Source organism: Symphalangus syndactylus, chromosome 17 (genome assembly GCF_028878055.3).
Source record: "Symphalangus syndactylus isolate Jambi chromosome 17, NHGRI_mSymSyn1-v2.1_pri, whole genome shotgun sequence".
NCBI lineage: Eukaryota > Metazoa > Chordata > Mammalia > Primates > Hylobatidae > Symphalangus > Symphalangus syndactylus.
Genome location: NC_072439.2, coordinates 96,515,670 through 96,527,662, shown reverse-complemented (window position 1 = coordinate 96,527,662; position 11,993 = coordinate 96,515,670). Strand labels below are relative to the sequence as shown.

The following is an 11,993-nucleotide window of genomic DNA, read 5'->3' as shown; positions in this document are numbered from 1 at the left end:
ACAAAATTGAATACTGCATTTTAAAAATCCATTTGAAGTCATTGGGAAGTGACCAATATCAAAGATGTGAAGGGCCAAGATCATGGAAAGAAGGTAAATACAAAGAGGCAAGTCCAACATTTAGCTGCTCTTGAGGCATTTGCCCATTCATAAGCAGCAGTCTAGAGTTTGAGAAACTGAACAGACCATTTGACAGCCTTATGGGGCTAGAGAGACAAAAGTGGGACTGCAGGGTCTATCAGTCTAAAAGAGTTAAAATCTGATTGTTGGTCAAAAATGAGAGTTTCCTCTCTGGAGAAAGATAACATCATCCTCAGCCTCAAATAATCTCTACAGCAGAAATATCAATATTTGGCAATGATGGGAATGGTCTGTAACCTGCACTGGCCAAGACAGTAAGCACTAGCCTTATGTGGCGATTGAACACTTCAAATGTGGCTAGTGCAACTAAGGAACTGAATTTTATATATTTTTTATTTTAATTCAAATAGCTACACGTGACTTGTAACTACTATGTTTGATGATGCAGATGTGTACAATGCCTGGCTTTCAATTAAAAATTACCAAGAAAAGGCCGGGAGCGGTAATCCCAGCACTTTGGGAGGCTGAGGCGGGTGGATCACAAGGTCAGGAGATCGAGACCATCCTGGCTAACACGGTGAAACCCCGTCTCTACTAAAAATACAAAAAATTAGCCAGGTGTGGTGGTGGGCACCTGTAGTCCCAGCTACTCGGGAGGCTGAGGCAGGAGAATGGTGTGAACCCAGGAGGCAGAACTTGCAGTGAGCCGAGATCACACCACTGCACTCCAGCCTGAGCAACAGAGCGAGACTCTGTCTCAAAAAAAAAAAAGAAAAAAATTACCAGGAAAATAAGAAGGTAAGATCAAATGACTGAAAACCAAGAGGAAAAAAAATGGCACATATAGATTCAAAGGAGATCCAGAATATTGGAGTTATTAGATGCGGTGTTTAAATCAGAGAGGCAATGACTCCCTGTATTCATTAAGTTTGGCTGAATATTACAAATCCCCAAGTGACAGTAATTTAAATAACTTGTTTATTTCTCACATAAAATAAAAGATGACACACAGGGTTAGTGCCTCCTCTTTCTACTCTGCCATTTTTAATTGTGGCTTTCATCCTCAAAGTGACTTTGTAGTACAAAAGAACTGCTGAAACTCCAAGCATGATGTCCAAGTTGCAAACCAAAACAAGAGGAAGTAAGAATGACACAGGGGTCTCTGCTTTATAACTCATCTCCCTTTAAGCGTCTTCTTAGGAGTTACACACAACACTCTGCTTATTTCCCTTTGGTCAAGACTGACTAACTCATATGTATCTTACTCATGTGGCTAACTAAATACATGGGAAGCTGAGGAATGTAGTCTTTTGTTCCAGAAATTAATAGGCCTAACTAAACAGCAGAGTTCTGTAAGTAAGAAGGGAAGAGATAATAAATCTTAGAGTAGATAATCAGCCATCTCTGTTATACTTTCATATTTAGAGACCTACAACAACTACCCATTGCTAGGCACATAAGGTCCTTCCTGGTTTGCCCCTACCCCTCATTCCAGCTCTGTCTCCTATCCCTCCCCCAGATATTCTACCCACCAGCCACCTCTTGTCACTGACTGCTTCTAAAACCCCAGATACAAGACTCCATAGCTCAATTCCTGCTCTTTCTGTAGCCTGGAATGCCCTTTTTCTGACAAGTCTGGCTCATTTTCAAAGCATGATCCAAAGGTCATCCCTTTTGTGTTATCTCTTCCAGCTTTCCTAGTCATACCCAAAGCCGCTCTCCTGGTTCTCACAGCACTTTGTGCATACCTGTATTGTGTTTGTATGGAATTGGGATAATAGGTTTGGCTTTCATGTCATCTCCCTTTCTAAATTATAAGCCTCTCCAAATCAGAAATACAACTTACTCTTCATCTTTATTCCCCTGGAGTTTACTAAGGTCTGGCACATGGTAGGTACTCCGTCAAGGTTTGTTGAAAGGATAAGAGAGTAAGGAATAAATTTAGTCCAAGAGGGAAAATGCTTTTTCTTTCTAATTCATAAAACTCTAACTCTAGACAAGGTAGCCTTTACATACAAGGTAGATAATTTTGCAAATTCTTTTTTTATACCAGAATTTTATTGTATCACACTTTGCACAAAATAAGCGTTCTGAGCTGAAAAGTTATTTTGCTATTTATATACATATTATTTGATACGATGGTATAAAACCAACTTTAGAGCAGCACAATTACAATTAGCAGTCATAAGGAATTAAATTTAATTCAGCAGGGTCAACCAAGTATCACCTTTGTGCTCAGCATCCCCACCACCCTCCCTCCCCACACGCACTCCAGTCTCTGCCTTTTAGGAGTGGGAGTCTCCTGGCATGGAGGCCCAGAACAGTTAGGTTACAGTAAGTATCATCATAATTGGTACTTTTTACCATAAAATGGTACCTGTTACTATAAATATTTACTATACCATTACTATTATACCTGTTGCTATAAGTATTTTCTGCAATGATGGGAATGGTCTGTAACCTGCACTGGCCAAGACAGTAAGCACTAGCCTTATGTGGCTATTGAACACTTCAAATGTGGCTAGTGCAACTAAGGAACTGAATTTTATATTTTATTTTATTTTAGTTCAAATAGCTACACGTGACTTGTAACTACTATGTTTGATGGTGCAGATGTGTACAATGCCTGGCTTTCAATTAAAAATTACCAGGAAAAGGTCGGGAGCGGTGGTTAGAGAAAGAAGAAAAAGATATAGGCAGAAGTAGTAAGAAAAGACTCCAAAGACTTTTGGAGGCAGTAGAACCTTTTAGCTGGTCTTTAAAAACAAGTCAGGATTTGGGCAGAACTGTGATTATCAAAGCATGAAGCATGGGCCACAGGAGGGAGGAGAAATGATTTGAGGTAGATACAGACACAACATTGAATAGCATTAAATCACAGAGTAAGAAGATTTTTGCCCTTTTCAATTCTCTTTGGTTTCTTTAGTTTACATTAAAAAGAAAGTCTCATTGGTACATCTTGAACAGATGGTGATATTCCATTCAGTAAACACAGGGCAGGTCTCAAGCCTGGATCTTTGGAAGACAATGATATTGAGCTAAAATGATAGTATTTTGTTTTTATTGTATTCCGTTACTCAGGCATCGTCTATTTATAGTAAGTGATTCTGGTTTTCATCATTTCGTTTCACTTGTAAAATCAATTAATATAAAGAAAGAGTCACTCTAAAGAAAACTAATAAGCAAATAACAGTACATGTGGTATGCAGATATGAGAAAAATGGTAAATGGTACTTAAAGGTCTGGTGCTTGGCAAACACGGCAGCGAGTGTGCAGAAGAGAGACTTTCCCAGCCCAGGTGAAAGCTGTGCAAGCCGAGGGCTCCCGGGGAGCAGCGGAGGATCTGGGTGAGGATGGAGGGTCAGGGAGGGCAGGCTAGGGACTCCCAGGAGCTAGATGTGAGGCCTGTGCCTGCCAGGCTAATGTTTCGTCCTGTGGGCAGAGGTGAGCTTGTGTCTCTCAACATGACCCATGCTGTTTCCTGGTCCCCTGGCTCTGAAGACAGGGCTGTGCTGGTGGACGGCAGATACCAAGGAGAGGCCTGGGGGAGGGAAAGAGAGACCCAGAGGCCAGGCTGGTGATCAGCACTTTCCATACTCACACCCAGGACCAGAGCTGCCATCATGAGTCACAGCTGCAGCCCCTCATGCCTAGAATCCTGTCCCCGAACATCCTGCGAAGGAACATGCCACAGAGGAGCAGGGGCTGCCTGGATCTGCCCTGGCGCCTCCACAGATTCCTGTGTGCATGGAGAGGGAGCCATCAGTGCCTGGTAGCTCCTGCGTCTCCACTCGGAGACACGGCTCTCCACCCTTCTCTTGCCTCCCGCCCCCATCCGTGCCTCTAATTACATGTGACTGTATCCTTTTTTCCATCTCTTTTGCTCTGAGGACAGAAAATCTAAAGCAGCCCCCATGACTAGAGAGGCAGACTAGAAAAGCAATAAAAGTGAGGAGAAAAGGGAGGGGAATGTGTCCTGCATAGGCGATCAGCGGGACATCGCCCAGCCCTGCTATATTTCTGGCTGATCTGACCCAAGGTACCAATTGAAGCGACGCAAGGTGGAGGCTCCACTTCTCAGCATCCAATGCCATCAATCTAGACCCTGCTGCCAGCACTGACTTCCCTTGAAAAACATTTTAAAAAGAAAAGGTCAGAACCATTTGTTTCTCCATGTGAATGAGTTCACAAAACCCTGGCTGCTGGTCCCCCGAAGCCTCAACATGAGCCCAGACAGCTGCTTCAAACCTCCCAGAGCAAGCTCTCTGGGCAAAATAAAACTTGCACAGGCAAATCCCCTAGATCTGAGTCTGTCCATCAGGGGTTTAGTCCCCCGGGTCACCTGCCTCCAGTCACAGTACAGAGCACCGCAGAATGGCATAAGGTCTAAGGTTAGGTTGTTGGGGTTTGAATCCTGGCCTTTCTACTCACTTGCTGTGTAACCTTGGCTTTATTACTTAACGTCTCTGAGCCTCTCCTATATGTAAAGCAAGTGTAATTAGCAATGACAGGTGCTGGCTCATAGAATTCTTGGGAAAAATCAAATAGAGTAATAAGTGTAGAATGCTTAGTATGGTGTCTGATATATAATAAATGGACAAGAATATAGGTCATAAAAGGCTACTATAGACAAAATGGTCCTGAAACCCAATTGCTTCACTTGGGTTTCTCTGTATCACTGTAAAAGAAACCACTTCAAAATCTAGTCACTTAAAACACAAATTTATTATGACTTCCCATTATCCTGAGGATTGACTGGGCTCATCTGGGCAGGTCTTTCTGGGTGCCTCTTCTGGTTGCAGTCAGATGGCAGCTGAGGCTGGTGTCATCTGAGGACTGGAGGGGGTGGGAACATCCAACCTGGCTTCCTCACTCATGTGTTTATGCCTTGGCTCGGGGATGGCTGAGCATCTCTCTCTCTGTCTCTCTCTCTCTCTCTCTCTCCATGTAGCCTCTGCATGTGGCAGTCTTGGCCTCTTCACAGCATGGTGGTCTCAGAGACATCTGATTTCTTACATGGCAGCTGGCTTCTTCCAGAGCAAGCATTCTGAGAATCAGGAAGCTGCAAGGCTTCTTACGACCTGGCTTCAGAAGTCACACAGCATCACTTCAGCCACATTTATCTGGCTACACGGGGTCAGCTAGGATTCAATGTGAGAGGCAATGGTACAACGGTGTAAATACTAAAACCAGTTCATTGGTGCCATCTTGGAGACTAGTTACCACAACAACCAGCAGCCTCTTCTAATGTGTTATTGAAAAGAGCTCTGGATTCTGAATTGGACACTTGGGTTCAAGCCTTTAGGGAAGTCACTACCACCCTCAGGGTCCCTGAGAGTGACACGTGCCTTGCGGGTTGTGGTGGAGAACAAATGTTATTGAGTATAGAAAGCTGGCACACAGGGGCGCACACAGAAGTTCCCCTCCCTATTCAGAGCAGGGTGAGATCCTCACCTCAACACTCTTAGTCCTCCTCCTTGAAGGAGCCACTTTGAGATGAGGCTGCCATCACTCTGCCGTTTCTGAGTTCTGTCTGTGTGTGCCAGCAAGTTTAGTTTAGCTCATCACCTGCCGGGCTGGTGGCTGGCACTGAATAAATGATGTACTATTCAGAAGCAGAGTTGTCAACTCACGCTGTTTCTCCAGAAGCCTTCCGAATGGAATCTCTGCTAAATCTGGAGTGAGTTATTTAAAAATCTTTTTAAAAAGGTTAAGCCACTTGATCTAAGAAATCCCAGAAAGGCTTCTATTTTCTTTTGATCTCTATTCTTTGAATCCTGCCAGGAACCAGCACACATACTCATTTGGGACTTAACATGAATTACCAAACAGCTGGAGAGAAATCAAGGTGACAAATTACTGACAATGGTTCTTAATGCCTGGTTCTTAATACTGTATTCAGGACACCACATAAAGCCACTTAGCCCTTCAGTGGATAGCTCTATCCCCTCTTTGTGGCTCTGGGCCTGCCTGGGTGGGAAGGGGGTCAGAGAAATCTGGAGACGCTTTGCCCGGCCTGGAGTCCCTGGAATGGGGGGAGATTGAGGTGCCAGCCATGTCTGTACCCACTTTGTCCAAGCCCTCTCATCAACTCCAAGGAATCATTTTACCAAGACCAGAAAACATCAGACTTACTGCTCCAAAGAACCCACGCTCATTAGTGTCAGCAGGGAGGGACAGCGTCACATCTACCAATATATGCAATGCTAGTCAAAGAAGGAAATGACTGTGAAAACTGGGCACATAAACCTTCTCTGGGAATTGGTCTATGATCCTTGTTATATTCCCTTGGGCATGTGGTTTAGTGGAAAGAGCATGGCCCGGGAATCAACTCGGACTGTGCTTTACCTGGCGGTGAACTCGCCCCTGCAAATCCTCCTTCCCACAGATTCAGCTTCCAGAACATGTTGGCGAAATGCTACATCTCCTGCTCAGTCCTGTGCTCTGAGCTTCAGGCCCTACATCTCACTACCTGCCAGCCTCCTCTGGACGTCCCATAACACATCCAAAGCTCACTGCTCACCCCTCTGAAATGCCCACCACTTCCTTGCTCACCACCTCTTATACTTTCCTGGTCCTGGTTAGCAATAGCCATTCAGCCAGCAACCAAAACAGAAGCCCCAAACTCCATCATTCCTCCAACTCACACATGTAACCCGTCACTATACCCCATCGATTCTGTCTCACAATTATCTTTGGATACAGTGTTTAACCTTCATCCTCCCCATCCATCCAGCAACTACCTGAGCCCAGACCCCATCACATCTCACCTGGACTATGGGAGTGTCTCCCACAGAGCCTTCCTCTGCACTCATCCTGTGCCTCAGCCAGCCCCGGTGCCTCCTACCCCTGGGACCAAGGTCCAGATAAAAGAGGAAAACATGAAAAGGGCAAGTGTTTAGCTGTTTCCTGAGGCACATTCTTTCCATACTGTGGGCTCCGTGTGCCTTCATCTGCCATGAAGAAATTGGATAAAATTGAGTCTTCTGGAAGCTTCTTCCTGCTCCAAGATTCTGTGATTCTTCTGAGAACACTTCTGCAGAGATTTTTTAAAGCTGGCATCTTTTTCTGACCAAAAGCCTCAGGCAGCCTTGCCATAGCTGAGGGAGGAAAATCACCAACTTCTTCTTAGTGCAAATTAATGTCATCGATCTCCTCAATCTGGTCTGCTCAACAGAAGGCAATCAATATGGAGGAAAAGAGTGGGCTGGAAATAAAAGGCTGGAAGGGTTCCTTTCAGGAACAGCTGACCTTTCAGAGACAGGGACAGTGAGCACCCAGAGCCCTCGGCCTACCTCAGAGTTCATCTCCTCAGCATTCGGGCGGTGTGAGTGTGGAGCTAGCAATCACCCTGAGACGAGAGAGCAGGGACCTGGTCAAAAGCCCTAGGCTACAGGATTGGCTCTGCTGTGTGACCTGGGGTAAGTGAGGCCCCATCTCTGGGCCGGCTTCCTCACCTCTAGTTGTACTCACTGATAGCTAAGCTGGCACTAAGTTATCTAAAAGGAGGTAGGTGAGCCTTACGGGGTCCTAGGGTCTGTTCTGAGTCCGTGGGAAGCTAAAGCTGTTTCTGTTTTCTCGCAAAACCTCGGTTTGAATCCGTAAGATTTAACAAAGAAGGAGGGGCCTCAAGATATCTGACTGAGGACATCTGATATCCGCCTACTCCACAGAGAAGAATCAAACAGCAAGTAGATAATCATGCTTCCAATAAATCATCTAAGACAGAGCATGGGAATTCAACAAGAAGTGACAGAAAACACCTGAGGCAAGGACGGAGAGGGAAGCAGGATCGGCTGGAAGCTGGGAGAGGATCTGCAATGTGGGGAAAGGGGAAGTGAGAGACCCCCAGTGGTCTGCATTCCCACCTTCGACTCTTGCAACCTTAGCCACAGGAGAGACTCTCAACTCCTGCCGGCCCCAAGACTAACTGAAATGGGCTTTCTGGAGACTGCACAATGATATTGCTCCAGAAAGGGAGCTCACACTGGGTCCCACATCCCCTTAGCTATCCTAAACAGCTACAGCATGGCACCATTTGGAGCACCCAGCTCCCACCAGACTGCATGTGCCCAGAAGCCCAACAGCCCCTGCATCTCCACATCCCTGGAGTCTGCCTTCAGCAGTGGGGTTGCCTATGACTGCTGCTACTGAAAGCAACCCCACTCTTGCCAGCAACAGGGCCTCAGCCACTGTCATTCCCACCTAAGCATTCTTCCAGGGGCCCAAAGATCATCCCACCTCTGCCTACTATAGCCAGTGCCTGTACATACCATTTGAGGGCCTGAGGACCGGCCCAGGCAGCCTGGTTCCGCCCACCCCCCCAGGGCCTGAGCATGCCGCCCAGGAGCCTGGAAATTTCCCAGCTTCATCCACCACTGTTGTCACCTGAGCACTCCTACCAGGGGCCCAAACTTGGGCCCACCCAACCTGCCACTACCACCGCAGCTGGCATCCACCCACACAAGCCACCTACAGGCCTGAGGACTGGCTTCACCACCCAATTTTAGCCACTGCTAACACCAGCATGAAATGCTTAGGATCCAGGGGGCTGTCTCCACTGTTACTGCCACTGCCCATGCACACCTGCTACCCAGGGGCCCAAGGGCCCATCTACCTGTCCAGCCCACCACTGCCACTGCAAGCACCCAAGCAAGGCACTTAGAGGTCCAAGACTTGGCTAGATCCCCTAACATTGGTGTCAGCATACACCACCCTGGGGTCTAAGAACAGGCATGCTTGGCCCACCGCTGCCACAACTGGGGCCCAACGACTAGCCCACTTGGTGTCGCTATGTGCAGCAAAACTTCAACACAGTCTCCACTAATAAACTCACCATAAGCCACGGGAAATCACAGACAACCCTCATGCTGTTTACAGCTGAAGAAATTACTTGGAAACTACACTACTGCATACACACAGAATAGAAGCCAAAGTGGCCTACCCAATCAACACCATAGATACATTTTTAGGAAAAAGTCTTCCACTACAAAAGCAAACCCAGAAAACTGGAAGAAGTAATTGTTACATCAAATGTGTAGATATCAATGTAAGAACACAAGAAACATGAAAAAGAAAGAAGATATGACATCTCCAAAGTAACATAATAATTCTCCAGCAACAGATTCCAGTGAAAAAAAATCTTTGAAATAATGGGAAAAGAATTCAAAATAATGATGCTAAAGAAGCTCAGCAAGATACCAGAGAACACATAAATAATACAAATAAATCAGAAAAAAATAATTCAGGAGATAAATGAGAAATTTACTAAAGAGATAGATAGATATTTTTTTTAAAAAAAGAACCAGACAGAAACCCTAGAACTGAAGAATTCATTGAATGAATAAGTATATTCAAAAGCTTCAACAATAGACTAGGTCAAGCAGAAGAAAGAATTTTAGAACTTGAAGGCAAGTCTTTTGAAATAACTCAGTCAAACAAAAATAAAGAAAAAAGAATTTAAAAGAATTAACAAAGCCTATGTGACATATGGGACACCATGAAGTGATCAACTACTTGTCATCTTTGATCAACTCTTTGTTTGCTGTGACACTGAAAATTCAGTGTCTCAGAAGGAACTCTATTTAGAAAAATAATAGCTGAATTTTTTTCAAGTGTAGCAAGAGATTTTAAACATCCTGATACAGGAAGCTCAGAGATCCCCACATAGCTAAAATTCAAAAAGGTCTTCTCCATGGCACATTATAGTCAAACTGTCAAAGGTCAAAGACAAAGAGAGAATTCTAAAAACAGCAAGAGAAAAGTATCTAGTCTCTTAAAAGGGAACCCCCGTCAGACTAACAATGTATTTCTCAGCAGAAACCTTATAGGCCAGGAGATACTGTAATGATATATTCAGAGTGCTGGGGGAAAAAAATCCTGTCAGGCAGAGATACTGTACCCAGCAAAGTTATCCTTCATAAATGAAGGAGAAATAAAGTATTTCCCAGACAGGCAAAATCTCCGAGGATTCATCACCACTGGACAGACCCTATAAGAAATGCTTAAGGAAGTCCTACACCTGGAAGTAAAAGAATGATACCTACCATATGAAAACACACAAAAGAGGCTGGGAACAGTGGCTTACACCTGTAATCCCAGCACTTTGGGAGGCCGAGGCAGGCGGATCACAAGGTCAGGAGATCAAGACCACTAACAAAGTGGAACCCCGTCTCTACTAAAAATCAAAAAATTAGCCAGGCATGGTGGTGGGTGCCTGTAGTCCCAGCTACTCGGGAAGTTGAGGCAGGAGAATGGCATGAACCCAGTAGGCAGAGCTTGCAGTGAGCCGAGATCATGCCACTGCACTCCAGCCTGGGCAACAGAGCAAGACTCGGTCTCAAAAAGAAAAAAAAGGAAAATATACAAAAGTATAAAACCATCGGTAGAGCAAACACGCATATAAGGAGAACACTAAAATGTTACCACAAAAAAAGTACAATGACAAGCAATAAGAGATAAAGGGAAGAACAAAGGATATATGTAACAAGCAGAAATCAATTAATAAAATGACAGGTATAAGCCCTCACACATCACTATAACTTTGAACGTAAACAAGTTAAACTTTCCACTTAAAAGATACAGACTAGTCCAGACGCGGTGGCTCACACCCGTAATCCCAGCATTTTGGGAGGCTGAGGTGGGTGGATCATGAGGTCAGGAGATTGAGACCATCCTGGCTAACACAGTGAAACCCCGTCTCTACTAAAAAAATACAAAAAATTAGCCAGGTGTGGTGGCAGGGGCCTTTAGTCCCAGCTACTCGGGAGGCTGAGACAGGAGAATGGCGTGAACCTGGGAGGTGGGCTTGCAGTGGGCCGAAATCGCACCATTGCACTCCAGCCTGGGTGACAGAGCGAGACTCTGTCTCAAAAAAAAAAAAAAAAAAAAAAAGATACAGACTGACTAAATGGGTAAAATAATATGACCCAACTATATGCTTCCTACAAGGAACTGATCTGCCCTATAAAGACACATATAGAGTGAAAGTAAAGGTATACAAGAAGATATCTATTCAAACAGAAACCGAAACCAAAACCAAGCAGGATTAGCTATACTTATATCAGATAAAACAGTCTTAAAGTCAAAAACAGTTAAGAGACAAAGAATGTCGGTATATAATGATAAAGGAATCAATTCAATAAGAGGATATAATAATTCTAAATGGATGTGTACCAAACACCAGAGCACCCAGCTATATAAAGCGAATATTACTAGATCTAAAGAAAGACATATGCTCCAATACAATAATAACTGGAGATTTTAATACCCGATTCTCCATGTTAGACAGATTATCTAGACAGAACTTTTTTTAAAAAAAACATTGGATTTAAACTGCACTTTAAACCAAATGAAACCAAAGACATTTACAGAATATTTAATACAGAAGCTACAGAATACACATTCTTCTCATCAGCTCATGGAACATTCTCCAAGGCAGACCATATGTTAGGACACAAAACAAGTCTCAAAAATATATATATATATACACATATATATATATATATTAAGACAGAGTCTTGCTCTGTCACCCAGGCTGGAGTGCAGTGGCATGATCTTGGCTCACTGCAAGCTCCGCCTCCCGGGTTCATGCCATTCTCCTGCCTCAGCCTCCCAAGTAGCCAGGACTACAGGTGCCCACCACCACACCTGACTAATTTTTTGTACTTTTTGTAGAGACGGGGTTTCACTGTGTTAGCCAGGATGGTCTCGATCTCCTGACCTTGTGATCCTCCTGCCTCCACCTCCCAAAGTGCTGGGATTGCAGACGCGAGCCACTGTGCCTGGCCCAAAAAATTTTTAAAAATCAAAATCATACCAAGCATTTTCTCAGATCACAACGGAATAAACTAGAAACCAACAATGATGAGAACTTGAGAAACTGTACAAACACATGAAAATTAAACAGCATA

The 11,993-nt window shown here is 44.4% G+C and overlaps 1 long non-coding RNA gene across 4 annotated transcripts in view; it reads right to left on the bottom strand.

Moving 5' to 3' along the window:
- Positions 1–4,787: 4,787 nt before the first annotated feature.
- Positions 4,788–11,993, bottom strand: part of LOC134733187 (uncharacterized) — a 31,264-nt gene continuing 24,058 nt past the window's right edge. For 2 of the 4 annotated variants that reach the window (XR_010116707.1, XR_010116705.1), the window contains exons 4-5: positions 6,852–7,181; positions 4,788–5,222 (exon numbers count right to left, since the gene is read on the bottom strand). This is a non-coding gene — a long non-coding RNA (uncharacterized lncRNA). Of the gene's footprint in view, positions 5,223–5,249; positions 5,757–6,851; positions 7,182–11,993 lie in introns of those variants that run through there. The other 2 variants (XR_010116706.1, XR_010116708.1) reach the window with 2 other exon arrangements.